This window comes from Pithys albifrons, chromosome 4 (genome assembly GCF_047495875.1).
Source record: "Pithys albifrons albifrons isolate INPA30051 chromosome 4, PitAlb_v1, whole genome shotgun sequence".
Lineage (NCBI taxonomy): Eukaryota > Metazoa > Chordata > Aves > Passeriformes > Thamnophilidae > Pithys > Pithys albifrons.
The window spans coordinates 15734490-15750964 of record NC_092461.1 but is presented as its reverse complement, the minus strand read 5'-3'; positions in this window follow the sequence as shown (position 1 = coordinate 15750964).

Genomic DNA, 16475 nt, shown 5'->3' with positions numbered 1-16475 from the left:
TGAACACACCCATAAACACATGAAAGGAAGAAGGAAGGAGAAAGGAGAAACACACACACACAAAAAAAAACCAAAAACCAAAAAAACCCAAAACCCAACAAATAAACCTCCAAACTCTTAACTGAAACAAATCCTTTCATCTGGGCCTCTCACTTCAAGAAAGACACTGAAATGCTGGAGGATGTCCAGAGAAAGGCAGTGGAACTGGTGAAGAGTCTAGAGAGTAATTCATATGAGGATCAGGATCAGCTCAGGAAGCTGGGATTGTTTCACCAAGGGAAAAGCAGCCTGAGAGAAGACTTTATTGCTCTCTACAGCTACCTGAAAGGCAGTTGTAGCCTAATGGAGGGTGGTCTCTTCTTCCAGGCAATGAGCAACAGAACAAGAGGAAATGACCTCAAACTGCACCAGAGAAGGTTCAGGTTGGACATTAGGAAGAATTTCATCATGGAAAGAGTTGTTAAGTACCGTATGTGACTGCCAAGGGAAGTGATGGAGTGTTCACTTCTCCTGCAGATATTCAAGAAACAATTGGATGTAGTGCTATGGTTTAGCTGATATGGTGGTGTTTGGTCAAAGATTGGACTTGATGAACTTGGATGTCTTTTTCAGCATAAATGATTCTGTGATCTCTTAAGGATGATGGGAACTTATCAGACTTTTCCAGTGATACCATGAGGTACTGTGGAATCAGAGAGACGCTAGGAATCAAGCAACAGCTGCTAGACTGGAAATAAGAAAGAAGCACAGGAGTGAACATTTTAGATGAGGGGATATTTGCTTTCAATCATTTTATTTACTTCCTTACCACAAGATGATAAAATTACAATTCCTCATTCAGATCAATATGAAACTAGCAGCAGTAACTACCCTATTATATACTACTGTTTCCAGGAAGACTCTAAAGATGACTGTTATAGGTTTAGCCAGGTGGGCCTAAACTTAGGTTTTAAAGTTCAGCTAGGTCTAGGATTGTCAGCTGATTTAAGCTGGGCTGAGCTAACTAGCAGCTGACTTCTTTCAGCCAATAATATTGTATTCCATACCATACTACATCATCTCAAAGGGTGTAAAATCCAGTGTGTGGGAGTGGCTTAGTTAGTTCTGCCATGGCCAAGATACAAGCCGGACGTGATCCAGCTTTTGTCTTGAAGCAGGCCTTGGTCCTGCCCCTGCTGCCTCTGCTTGCATTTTGTTCGTATTCAGGGAAGTAGAAACATTTTTGTTGTTACTCTTTCTGTTTCTTGCTATGTGTCTCTTAGAGTACTTACAGATCTAGTGTAAGAGACTTTGCTTTGTATTAATTGGGGAGTGGGAAGTTATTCCTTCTTGTTATACATAACTTGTGTAAGTGTGTGCTATATTGTGGTTTTCTCTTATTTTTCTTATTTCTGTATAAATACATGTAGTTAGTTTCAGCATAAACCTGCTTTGAGGGTTTTTTTCCTCTCCCTCTTCTTTTTCCCTTAGCTGGTTGGGGGGAGGAGGAACCCTTTTCACCCTGTCCTGGACAGTTGGTGTTTTGCCAGCTCAACCCAGGACAATGACAAGCGTGGACCAAGTATGTAGTAATTCAGTACAATTTTCCTGATTTCTTGTGCAGTACTTCTGGTTTTGATGGTATGATTCATAGTCATACAGTGTCACTAGAACATTCTGCAACACAACAAAAAATGAAAGCTTGTTAATGCTAATAAGTGTGATACCTAAGGATTTTAATATATTTTGTAATTTTTTTATTATATAGGTTGCATGAATTTTCCTGGGTTGCTTACATATTAGGTGGTATTAGAAGTTACTAAAATGTTTTCTCATACATTCTTTATCTCTCTCAAGGACACGCTGTTTTGAAGAAGCCACCTGCAAGATAGCTTGGAGAAAAAACACAAGAAAGGCCAGAGGTGCTGAGCTTCTCCAAGGAGTAGTTCTGAAGACCGCCATGGATGGGGCACAGAGGGAAATGAGAACCATGGTTGGTCATAAATATCTCATATGTTAACTGCTGGAGAGCTTATAAAAGCCATGACATCCCTGGTCACGTGTGTGCATGTGTGGGCCTGTGCATGTGTGTGTGTGCAGACCCTGAGTGTGCACCTTGAAAGCTTTCAATAAAGGTATAACATCTTTCTCCACTAATATGTTTCTGAGTGTCTATTTGAACAGGAACTTAGTCAACAGGCAACAAGTGAAACATTTATTACTTGTGATTTGTATTGAACGCCATATAAAAATAAATAAGACAAGGAATCCTATACTGATTGCATTCTTCCTTTTCGTATTTACTTCAACAAACCCCCTCTGTTTTAGAATCCACTTCTTACAGATATGTCAATGTCTTCAGAATTCAGAACTACTTTGTAACATAAACCAGAGGGTTGCTATAGAATTGAAGTAGTGTGCTGCCAAGTAGCAATGCCTTTGTGGATAAAATAGTTTTCTTTTATTCTATTGTGCCAACAAAAAAGACATCAAAATTATAAAAGTAACTTTACTATAATATTAATGAATTCTATTGAATTCTACATTTTCATTACAATTTTTCTGAGAATAAAATCTGCTTTTTAGTTCTGCAAATATTTTTCATGTTTGGTATGTTTCATGTATGGCTGTTTGTCACAGTCATATCATCTCCAAGGCTGGAATAAGAGCTTGCATTTTATAGCATAAGATTTTACTTTTCATTTCTCTGTCAATATCAGTGTCATCCATTTCCTACTTTTTTCTCTCTCTTGACTTACTGAATCCTAGTTTCATTGTATTATTTTCTTTTACTGTCTCTTATTTATTTTTTCTACAATTCTTTTTTAATCTTTCCCTCCTTTTTTAAACTAATTCCTGTATTTCTTAATCTTGTCCCACTTTCTCACCCTTTTGAATCAGGGAAAGCAGTTTGTTAGCCAGAGCAATTCTCTATGGAAACAAGAGATAAGAGAAAGAACAAAAGGTATCTATGCAAAGGGCTTTTCTTTTGCATGATGTTTAACCCTACAAAGATCAGTAGGGCTGATGTCCATGCTGTTAAAAAGAAAAAACTTTGATAGTCCCAAAACTTGGCAAGCTGCTGGAATGCAGCTTCAAACCTTGTTTCAAAGGAAGATATGGAAAAGAATCCAGGATAACTGACAAGAGTAACTGTAAATATTTTTTAAAATATTTTTACACGGAGATCCTGACACTGAATAAAATATTTTTACATTGAGAAACATGGTCTTTACACTTGTTCATACTGACACTGCATATTTAGGTTGGGACTATTTTCTGTTGTGTAAAGAAAATAGGCTTATAGACACCAGTTAAGTATCATTGATATAGATGATAAAGAAAGAAGTTGCCATCTAAACTCTCTGTGAGTTAACTAGACTAGGTATTGCTAAAGTTTAGCTACTATTGTTACATATAAAACTGTCATTTTAACTGATATTACATGTAATTCTTTGCAATGTCATTGTGCCTAGAGACAAATATAAATGAGTTTATAAACAGGTAATTCTGTTTTGTTATGATTTAGTTTTTGTTTGTAAGAAACTCACCTTCTTGCAACACTGATGACATCAAGAGGAATTACTGTAGAATTCAAAGGCACTGCATCTGTGTGTTGACAGTTTCAGCAGTGAATACTGTTTAATTTTTAACCTGATGAGCTATATGTGTGTCTAATGTAGTTTGCATTTAAAGTCCTTGGCACTCATTTATCATATTGAAAATTTGAAATAAACCCTAGGTTTCAAAACGAAAAATTAACACAAGCTTGAAATACTAACTAGAGAATTTATAGTTAATCTAATCCAAATTGGAAATACTATAGAATAGTTGCAGTTATTTTTGAATATTCTATTGTAATAAATGGGATTGATTGACACAAAACCAACCAGCAATCAGAATGATTCTCAATTTTAATGATGGAATCTAAATTATAATGATATTAATTTTACATGGGTATAAAAATGTATTTGTATTTTGAGTATAGAGAAATATAAATTTTATTACTGATTTTCAAATTTTGATATGAACTCAAACTTCAAATGTTCAAAAATATTTCTTTCTTATTTTTTAATTTTTACATTACTGGTGGTAAAGAAGGTCAATCCATCTGGTTAAATGTAAAGACTTAATGTTTAGTCTCAAGTCTATGACTGGTCATGTGAAAAATACAGTAAGATTTGTTTAAAAACTGAAAGGATGATAGTCCTTAATCAAAGTAAGTGTAAAACAAGAGGAGTGCTCTTCTGTTGCTGAGATTCAAGCTTTCTTAGAAGCAACAATAAACGTGATAAGCATGGCCATTCTTCCCTTTACTTGTGTTCTAGACATTCAATGTCGCTAAAAATCTCAAGTAGGTTGTGCACAGCATTACACAAAAGGTAACTGCTCCAAAAAGTCTTGTAAAACTGGAGTGCATTACTTTTTCACAGCAACAATCTTTATGATTTCCTGATGAAACAGCTAAGCCTAATACTATTCTTTGTTAGGCCTGGAAAGCCGTTGCTGTCAGTATTTTGAGGCAAGTAGACAAAAAATATCTTTTGAAGTACACAAACAGCTTAAGCTTTTTGACAATAACATGCTCTTATAAAGTGATAGTTTTTACTTTGCAGGGACTAGAGAAAGTATTGTTGAAAAAATTTACTGGATCTCAAACCAGTAATTAGGTGTTGAGAAGTGACAGTTATATTATTATTAGGGAATACATACTTGCAATTTCTTGGTTTAGTTTTCTCCTCATGCTACTCTTAAGTTTGAGCTAAGAGAGTTCTGTATTAAGAAGCACTTATGCATTTGTGGTAGCCACTCTTTCTTATTTGCTAGTCACAAAGTAAAGGGTCTGAATCAGATCTGTGGCATAAAATGTATAATTCATCCAACTAACCACAGACACATCTAAGCAACCCAACCTGTTTGTACTTTCAGTATAAGTGGGTTTTATGATTTTTGGAGTCCAATTTAATTGACAGAGTCAGAAAGCAGAGAGCTGATTGGAAACACAATTCTTATTTGAAGTAATATCTTGAAATAAACCTTCCTGAAACTTATAGCTAAGAAGATAAGCACAGTATTCATTCAGAAGTAAGATGTCCAATGGGAACTACTGATAACTGAGATATAAACAGCAAATGCATGCCATAAGAATGAGTTTGTATCAGAGGTCAGTTCATCTGAACTTTATTTCAAAATCTCGCTTTAGAATTACTTATTTCTCTATGCTGCCTATCAAAAGCTGCTTGAGTGACTAATTCAGATGCAAGCAACTAATTTTTAGTTACAGGATTCAGAACTTTGAAATAATGTAAAAATGCACATTGATATTGCTGGCATCCAATGGTAGACACAGCAGTGAGTGTCTGCACGTCTCTACAGAATGACTTTGCTGACTTTTTTATTTATTTTAAGTTGTATTCTGCACTATGATACATTTGATTCTACAAATAAAACTAAAACTTATTGAGATTTGGCTTGTTTAAGAGTTAGGGGGATTGGAGGAGCATTCTGTGTGACTTAAAATAGCATTTGAGTTTCATATTTGAAAAATAAATATTGATGTTTTCTCTAATGGTGTGGAGAGTCTAATGTTGCGGAGGCAAAAACCAATGAAAATACATAGTGTCATCAACATTATATAAATTTATCATTTCAATATAAATAGCAGAGAAAAACAAAACATTGAAGAAAAATATCAGGTCATCAGTGTAACAGTTCTGCTCAGTCTTTGCAAATTAGGGAAATAGTCAAGAAAACTTACTTATTTTTATCTACCTACTGACATTCAAACCCAGGGAGTTGAAAATGCATAAGAGAAAAGAAAACGTACAATTTAGCTAAAGCACAAAAATTATGAATCTGATTTCATCCATTGTGAATGGAAATATACAAGTATATTTCTTTATATACAAATATATAAAGAATGAGAGCAGCCCTGCCAAGAAGGACTGGGATGCTGGTGGATGAGAGGCTGAACATGAGCTGGCAACATACGCTCAGCCCAGAAAGCCAGCTGCATCCTGTGCTACATCAAAAGCAGCATGGTCACCAGGTCAAGGATGAGGATGTTCCCCCTTTACACCATTCTGGTGAGATCCCACCTCCAGTACCGCATCCATCTCTGGAATCTCAACATGAAAAGGACATGGACCTGTTGAAGAAGGGCCCAGAGGAGGGCCATGAAGGTTATCAGAGGTCTGAAACACCTGCCCTATGAAGACAGGCTGAGAGTTGGGTTTGTTCAGCTTAGAGAAGAGAAGGCTCTGTGAGAATTAATTGTGGCCTATGAGTACTTAGAAATGGTTTATAGGAAAGATGGTGACAAACTTTTTAGCAGGGCCTGTTGCCATAGTATAAGGAATGATTTTAAAATAAAAGAGGATATAATTAGACTAGATTAAAAGAACAAATTTTTTAAGATCAAAGTAGTGAAACACTGGAACAGGTTGCCCATATAGATGGTAGATACCCTATCTCTGGAAATATTCAAGATCAGGCTGGACAGGGGTCTAAGCAAGCTGATCTCACGGAAGGTGTCCCAGCTCACTGCAAGGGTGTTGCACTAGACAACCTTTAGAGCTCACTTGCAACCTAAACCATTCTATCATTCTATGATTCTATGATAGTGCTGGATCATTAGGATTTACTAGTATAAGATACTGTATCTGAGAAAGATGAATCTAATTTAAAGTATTTTTTGTCTGTCTCATAGGATTCATGCCTTGGTAGTTAAGTCTGCAACTAAAGGTGGAAAATATATCATGTCTTTTTCTTGGAAAATTACAGTCCCTCAAATAGAAAACAAATTTTACCCTCCACAATACTGTGTCTTTTTATTGTTTAGTCAATTAAATAAAATAATGTTTTAATATAACTCCTATGAATTTTCAAATTTCAGCAGTGACATGTCTGTTATCCCATGAGGCCTGAAAGGTAACCAGAGGAAAATTATTTTTAATTTGAGAACAGAAAAAAATATGTTCTTCAATTATGTTTTCAAACTTCATATTTTATTCATATTTACTTCATACCTGCAAATAATTTTGATTTAGAATGAATTGAAATACTTCATGAATTCATTCCCTGGTTTTAGATACATTTCATGATGGATAATCTCATTTTTACACTGAATTCTTAGAATTGTAAATCATCAAAGCCAATACACAATGCAGTATAGTTAACAACAGCAATCAAAGCAAAATAGAAAAAAACATACTGCATTCTGTGATTGATACTGTAATTTTTTCAACAGAGGCCTGAGGCACTTTCAATTATACCCCACTCCCCTAGCTTTTCAGTTCCCATATGTCAAGAATACAGACAGGTGAGAGCCAAAATTCTCCTACCTCAGGTAGGAGAGCTAAGTGAAGTATTTCTTATATTCTGTATTCCCAGGAAAATCTTTGAACTATTGGCAAAGTTCCACAGTCAGAAAGAGGTAGCACTATATCCTCAAACTCAGATGTGAAGGACAAGAGGAACAGAAGACAGTGAAATTGAGCTCACAGCTCTGTCCTGCATTTTAACCTCTACATGGGTAATGCCCTTTCCCCTACAACACCTATTTCCATCTACTTGTGTCAAAAATGTTATGGTTTGCCTAAAGAAAGGAAGTTGTTTACTGTTTCCCAATACCTGCAAGAGCCAGTCCTTCCATGGACAGACTATGCTGTGTAAAGGAGTGGAGAAACACCTGCTGATGTCCACAGGAGAAGCCACCTCACACCCAGAGAATTACATGAGCAATATTCTGGATCATATAGACCTGTTAGAGCCCACTGAAGATGTCTTACACCAAATTTAATACCCATCAAGAAGGGGAGAGGACTCAGGAAAAAAACAGATCATGCCCGAAGTCTTGGTGGCGTGGTCTCTCATGTCAAATGCAATTAGCCTTCTTTACTATTAGTCCTTGACCATTAGAATTAAATGTTCTATTAAATTAAAAAATGAATGTGCAAACAAAATAAAACAAATCAATTTATTCCCTATGATACTACTGAAATTTTGTAAACTCCGGATAAAACTACCTTTTAAGTTCCAACAGCACTCTCATATTTCAAGTGCTGAAGCTGTCATGTCAGCAGCAGTTAAATTCTCGTTATTAACATCCATTAACAGACCGGAAAACAAAACCCAAATCCTTACGTTTGTGGAAGTCAAAGATATAAGCAAATAAAAATGTCAAACTCTTTCACTTTTTTTTTCTTTTTTTTTTTATGAGGGATTCCATAACAAAATTAAATGTTTTTAAACTTTTATAAAATTATAAAATATTCTATTGCATTCTCTACAGGAAGAATAAGTGAAGATTCATTGGAAAATATTTCTAGTCCTTAAAAAATGAATGTGAGAACAAAATAAGACAAATACATTTATTCAAATGACTGTAATTATGCAGTCATTTGTTCTGTGTACATTAATAGAGAGTTTTGCCTGCCTCCTGTTTTGATAAGCCAACAAACATGCTCACTTACTTTCATTTCATTTCCATCACTTACACATAAGCTGTTTCCCACTAGCGTATTTTTTACTGACTTTCAATTCATTTTATTGGAAAAGTAGTAGAAGCAAAGTTTGTCATTTTGCTGGTTCATCTGAAGTTATTTTAGAGGAGTCAAACAATATCAGGTTCAGACATTTCTGTTTTTCCAAATAGTTCCCACACTTGTTCTAGAACTATTGCATGCTGAATCCTTGTCTTATCCTCTGGCTAATAGAAAGCCAGTTTCTGAAATGTGTTGCTGCTCACTCTTCTCCCTGACTGCTGACAGAAACTTGCGATGAGTTCAATGAGATGGGTTAGAGTTCCTACATCTGGAAATCTAGAGCTGGTCAAGTCAGATCAGATGGTGTCAAAATTTTTTTGAGGAGCTGAACACATGACCAATATAGGATTGCACTGTCCTCCTTTTATCAGTGATGTTACACATGGTTGTGATTAGGTCATACACGCATTTCTTCTCTCTGAAACCGCCCTTTAACTTCATGTGATCCTTCATCATCTGGACAAGGACTTTGTTCTTAGGCAGAATCTGGAAGATGTTATGATTGTAATAACACTTTGTTATGCTGTCTTTTCTTTGCTGAGGGCAAAAAGTTTACCTTTGTCCCCTTATTTCTCTGACTATCCTGACATCAGTGCAAATTTCTCACATGAGAACAACTCTGATCACCAATTGCTTTTATCTGTTCTCATTAAGGATAAGTACATACTTAGTTCCTCTAATTGAACCAACAGCTTTTTCTCTGTTGTCTTTTTGTCATCATCCTATGTGCTGAAGAGATCTGATGAAGCATGTGGACTGATGTATTCAGCAAGATGTTTAATAGTAGTTTTAAAATCTGAGACCATCCTAAGACCTATAACCTGACACAGATTTGCAAATTATCTGGTTCACCATATTCACACAATGAGAAACCATGACCTAAAATTGTACTAACACATTTTTTTTGAAAGCAAAAAGGGAACAAAAGTTTTATGAGAATTGATAGGTGTGGTGGTTTTAGCTAGGCCTCAAATTAGCAGGCTCAGAGAATCTATGTGGATTGGGAGACAGCTCTCACCTGACTGGGTAACCAAGGAAATATTTCATATCAGATGATGCAAACCTAAGATATGGGTGCAGCAGTGGGAGGTGTTAGGTCAGTTCCATCATGGCTGAAGTAAAAGAAGGATGTGCTACACCTCTTCTACTGTGCTAGGCCTTGCTCCTGCAGCTGCTGCTACTTGCCTTTTGTTTGAGTTCAGGTAAGAAGAAATATTTTGTTGTTATAATTTCTTGCAGGATGTCTCTTTGAGTGCTTATGAATCTAGAGTAATAGACTTTGTATTAACTGGGGAGTGAGAAGTTATTTCTTGTTATACATAACTTGTGTAAATGTGTGTTATATTGTAGTTTTCTTTTAATTTTTTCTGTATAAATATACATAGCTAGTTTAAGCATAAACCTAGTTTGGAGGGTTTTTACCCTCTCCCTCTTTTTCCCTTGGCTGGCTGGTTGTGGGGGGGAGAGAACCCTTTCTCTCTGGCTTGGACACTTGGTGTTTTGCCAGCTCAAACCAAGACAATAGGTAAATGTAATTATTTTTTTTTAAAGTGCATTATTTGCATTATTAAACTACTTTGCTGCTTCTGAACCCATCCTATTTATTGGTAGGTCACTGTCACTCCAGTAAGCAGAATCAAAAAGATAGCACTTCAAAATGGTGAAATGAGAGATAGCTGCATGGGGGTATCCTTCAGGCGCCCACCCCCACACCCCCCTTCCCCCCTTCCCACCCCTCCCCGAAAAAAAACCCAACCAAACACCAAAACCTACATTTGATCACCTTTTCACTTTCCAATCATTATTGGCTTCTGGTATGGTTATATTATCTTGTATTCTTAACTTGGGTAGGAGAATACTTCTGACTACCAGTTCAAATAATTCATCCATACTTGCAGATAAGTCCTTTGTAGAGTACCTCAGATTTGCAGAATGTACCTAGCTGCTGTAACTAAGCAATTATGCTACAAGAACCACACTACTCCTAGAAGGAGCCTTAGACTGTGAACTGTCAACATTTCCTTGAAGTGGTGTCAGTAGTGATGAAGACAAACAAATGGTCAATAAATATTATTTTGTTCTGTACTTTTAAACAAGTAGAGCATTGTATTTGCATTCTTTATGAATGACAAACTACTTCCTAACCATTAGTAAATTAACAAATATGTCTAGCAGGAATAAATATTTTAAATAATCCAGCCTAAATGCAAGAGGCATTTGTTTGAGTGTTTTATAAAGCTAGTCTATTACACTCATAGCCCAGTTATAATAATTTGTAATTAATCTTCCTGAATTTTTTCTGGAATATCAGGAAAATTTCACAGGTCTGGAAGACCCTTACCCTGAAGAAAAAAAAAAAGAAAAACAATGATTGGATGTGAGAGGAATTCAGAAATTATTTAAAGGAGAACTTTGGCAGAAAGGTGTAATATTGAGGTCAATTAATTGTAAAAGGATGGGTAGAACTGGAATGGCTTTAGTGAGAGGAATAAAACAGAATTCCCAGCAGAGGCAGTCATTGGTTGTGTTCTTGGTTTCCCTTTCCCTCATAGCTGGCTGCCTGCACTTCACAGTCCAACTGTCCTCCTGGCTTGCATGAACAAAAGTCAGGAATGACCCACCCAACATATATCTTCAGATCTTTCTTGTAGATATGGTTTTGTTAAGTATGATTGTTTGGATTCATTATAGGTGTATCTGAAAAAAAAAGTTGAAATGGATGTGATATATGAGAAGTCATATTAGATGATTTAATATTCTCTGTTGGGCTTTAAACTCAATGTTATAAGGCTATGATTGTATTCTTATGACCACGTGGAAGGAATTTAACCTATCCCTACAAACTGCAAGTATCTCCTATGAATATTCCTAGTCCTAATCACCACTTTTCACCGCTAATGTACCTGCAGAAGAAGAACTTGATAAAAATAAATTCAGCATAACCAACAGTTATTAAAGTGTCTGAGTGAAACTTGAGCAAAGTGCCTTTAGAATAATAGTACCTATGTCATCGTAAATATACTAATTTCAGATTTTTGAATTTGTATTTACAATTGCAATCATATTTTGTTAAAGTCAGGAAATGTGAAAGTACATTTTAGTCTCCCTGACAAAAGTAAAAGTTCATAGCTTCTAAAGTAACAACAAGTAAATTTTTACATTTGTTTTTAATCCTTTTGGTTTCAACAGCATACTTACAGTTAGATTTATGGAAGTGGAAATGCTTTAATTTATTATCTCTAAAATCTATTTATTGCATTATTTAATAGTCAGTTTTCTAATTGAGTTAAGAGAACCCATCAGCTTTTCATTCTCTAGAAAATCACCTAGAGTTTTCAGACCCAGGAAGATATACTTTTTATATGCTGGCAACTGTGTTATAAAAGGCAATAAGGTGAACAAAGACATCTTCGTCACAGGCAAGAACTACAGGAATCAGATATTTGTGTGGTCTTATTCTCTTAACTAACCAAGGCTTTTACGTGGAGGAGGTCAAATGGTCCGTAGTCAGATGTAACTTTCTTCCCAATGTAGTGCTTGGCCTACATCACACTCTGAAAATCCCTCAGAAACATGGAAATGCTTTTCATGGAAGCAACAAGTGGAAGGTTAAGATGACTGGTGGACTGGGAGCTACATGTGTGAATTTGAGAGGAGGCAGGAGTTTCTGAGATTTCTCAACTGTCCCTTTAGTGATTGCTTTACTGAAAAACAGAATAAACAAAGAGGACAATCTGTGTAAAATTTTGCAGAAGACTCCAAGAGTTACTCAAATCTCCTGCCTTACTGTCCCTGTCAATTTCTGCATAATGAATTGTGACAGAGTAAACTGTTGCATGGGAAGAAATCTCTACAGATGACTGTAATTAACCACTAATCCTTCCAGAAATTGCTTAGAGTAAGAGAGTCTGGAGGGAAAGGGTGGAGGATATAGCTATTATCACAGACTATTCTGAGTTGAAAGGGACCCACAAGAATCATCGAGTTCAACTCTTAAGTCAATGGCCCATACAGGGGGTGGACCCCATGGCCCTGGCTGCAGTACTTCAGGATCCATCTTTTTCTAAGAGGAAGAGAAGAAATTAAAAAAAAAAAAAAGACTGCATGAGTGTCCAAGAAGAAATTTGGTGCAAGTGGTGTATGAACACCTTGTTGAAAAAGACCACAAGAAGAGCACTGTTTGGGAAGGGCTCCCTAGAAGCCTTTGTTTGCGTGAAGGAATAAGATCCTATGAGAAAAATGAAGAGTGTAAGTATTGATTATCCTCTTTTAAGAGGTTTGACAATTTTTCTGGATTTTTGTAGTGTTAGACAATATGTTAGGCTAATTCAGACAATGTAACTAACCTGGGAAACATGGAAATACTACAGTTCAATGTAAAGGCAGAAAAAGGATTTAACTGGGAGTGTATGTTTTTTTACTATGTGAAAACACAGCTTAACAGCTTGTTACTGGGTGGAAAAGGACTGGCAATTTACTTTTCTATTTGTGTCACTTTGTGATAAATGTATTTACAATGTGTTGTCCATAGTTCCTTATCAAACTAAACTTCAGACACTAATTTATTAGTGTTCCTTTTATATGATAGCTTCTTGAAAATTTATTTCTGATCATTTAGTGTATACTGTAGTACATTTGGAATAAACAACTCATTACATAATTTTCAGTACTTCTCCCAAAGCGTCTGATATTATAAAATTCTTTTGCATCTGCTCAGAAGACATCCGAGGCAAAACTATGACCTAAGGTGACTCCTTTATCAGCATAAACACCTCAATAAGTAAGAAGAAATGAAAACACAAATGAATTTGTGCTATTCCCACAAAAAATTTCTCTAATTTTCTAGTAGTATAATTGATTAAAACAGTTTTTAAAAGTCTCTTTAAGTATTCTGAGTTTAAAAAGTGTGATTTACTGCTACTCCTACTGGCAGAGCCTTTTTATATGAGGCTCAAATAGTTCATTTAATATGAAACAACTAATGCTCATGTCAAGGAAAAGAAAGCATAAAGACAGTTGAAGGTTTTAATAGATTTCTTCAAAGTAGTAACAAATCAAACACTAAAAATTATAAATATAATATATATATTCTAACAAAGATTTGTTAAAAACATTTGTCTGTTTAGAACAACTGCAAACTTTAGAAAATTTATTTGTCTTTTACTATGTCCCAAATTATCTCCTGAACTGATTGGTTTTGTATATTTTAAAGTTTTATGAAATTCAATTATTTTTCCATTTTCATTTAAGAATTGTTGTTTGTACGTTTTGTTCAATTAATTGAATGTTAGTACGTTTAAGTAGAATAATCTTTTATCATTAAATCATTGTTTCAATGTTTTTGCAAGATGCTTGAACTTTCATTACCAATATGGAAGTGATGTTTAATTTTTGTCACAATTTTTCTCAGGCATATTTATGAAAAACTGTGTATTATTTTGCAAATTATACAAATCAAAAAACTCCATAATCGTGCCATTGTCTCAAACTTATTGCTTATTGGTGTTTGTACAACTCTTGGTAATCATTCCCTAAATTACTTCCTCATATTGTCTGGAATATTTCTAGAGACTGTGAAAATTAATGACAAGTTTTTTGGGGTTTTGGTTTGTTGTTTGTTTGTTTCATTTTGGTTTTTTTTAGGTTTTTTTTAATGTCAGGATTTAATTCAAATTTATTTGTTTGTGGATTTTATTGCTTTCTACTTACCATATCCTCTTTTCAAAAAAACCCAAAAAATCCACTATTGAATAAATTTTATTCTTCTACCACCCTATTTCTATTTAAACTAAATTGTGTGAAGCTAATATTCATACATAGATAAAATGTGCTAGGTAAGTTGTTATTAATATGGATTTAAGATAATTATGTTATTAATGAATAGGAGAGCCATGAATTAACTATAAAAGATAACTAAACTGAATGAACTAAATGTTCTTTATTATGCTACTGCTTTTCCCAGGACCTGAGGGCATCTACTGTTCATTGGCTTGTTTGCAAGTGAGATATATGGGGAAAAACCCAACCTAACTGAACAGAAACAAAAGTAAACAATTACAGAGCTACTTATTTTTTGCTAACTTGAATTCCTTGCAGTTAGCAGAGGCTCATCACATATCTCAACTTCATTCTACCAGAAGCCTCAATCCAGCGCACTCCTTAGTTCAGGGACACAAATATCAAGTAATGACTTTCTACAAATAGGACTTAATTGTAATTGTACAAGTCCTTTAATTTTTTGTATATTTTAAATGTTCTCACTGTGCTGCTAGTCCTTGACTGAAGCATACTGCTTTCCTTACTGACTTTGATTATTTCCCTTTTCTTTCCAGCTTTCCATACTGTATGTGGTAATATGCATATAATTTTTGCTATTTTTTATTACTTTTTTTTCTTTGTGTCTTTCAGCAATGAAATTGCTTTCTTCAATTATATGTCCTAAGGAATAAACAAATTATTTTAACAAGAAAGAATCTTTTAAGCAGTTTGAAGTTTCCATTTCCATTTTTCTCTGACTTTTAAAATGTATCTGAGCAAAGTTTCTGTCCTTGACAAGCTATTCTTTTCAAAATCCCACAGGCATATAATAAACCTACAGTATACTCTATTTGCACACATGCTCATGTATTGATAATCATACAAAATAGATAATGAGCAAGATCTTGTATAAACACACCTATTTCTGAACTTTTTTTTAAGTTTAAAATTGGTCTTTTTATTTCAGAGGTTTCTACGATTGCCAAAGTGAAACCTCTCCAATATTATAGCAGACTTCATCATGAATGCTATAGACCAGCTTTCCTCTTGGTCCTTTATCACTTACTCTATATTGGTACTTACAGAGAACTCATAAGCTTCCAAGATGATTTACTACATCAGTTATCAATGGCTCAGAATTCTGTAGATTTTTCTTTAAGGAAGGTAACTTCTTTTTTTCTTTCTCGTTCTTCCTCATTGTTTCCCCTTTTTGAAGGGAAACCCAAGGAATTTAGGCAAGATGTAATGTGCATTAACACCTTTTTAGTCATTGTGACCTGCTGCATGCCACTCAAAATCCAGATATTATGTATAAAAAATTAATAGGCATGCTATTTTCTGAAACAATCAACTGGTTTATTAGTTGAGACACAGATTTTAATGGCCATCTTTAGGTTTCAGTGCTGAGATAATCAGAAGCAATTAACTGCTACTGAGATCAGAGAAAATTTTTTTGAAAATGAGTTCCTTCTTTGTAGTACATATTTACATGACAGCTTAACTCAGAAAGTGGACAGTTGTCTGGGGGAGATATTGGGGATCTCATCATATTGTATTTGAGAAGCTGAAGTAACATTAAGCCTATTGAATTTCTCTAGACTTTTTACAGGGGAAAAACTTTGTGCCTGCTAACTAAATTGCATGACTTGGAATGTTGTTGTTTTGTAGGGGTCTCTTAATAACTGTCAAAAATAGGGGGCTTGATTTCCTCTATATTTATTTTTGTGCAAATCAGAAAGCAGTATAAATCCAGGGGTACAAGGCTAGGTCACAGCCTTCTAATCAAGACCCTACTTGGTTACTGCTTCCCAGTATTTCTGTTGCAGCATCTCTGAAGATGGGAGTTATTGGTGCACAGTATATGGTGAATGAACATCATCATAATGCTTTAAATTTTATTCTCAGTTTAAGTGCCTGACTTTATGTACCTCTCATTTACCACTCCAGAGATGTACTCCTGGCTTTTGAACCTGCCAGTGAAATTTTCCTTTTTCTTGTCCTCCAGAGATATCTTAGATTCAGTGTAAGTACTGATATTTTACAAAACAGAAGTAAAAAGTCATAATCCTTAAATTTTCTGCCAAAGATGTTATGGAAACTGAATCCCAGAATGAGAAAAAATGGTAAGAATTTTTTTCTTAAATAGGGATGGCAAAAGAAAAGTTATCTGGTTTGCAAAAATTAAAAGAAAAA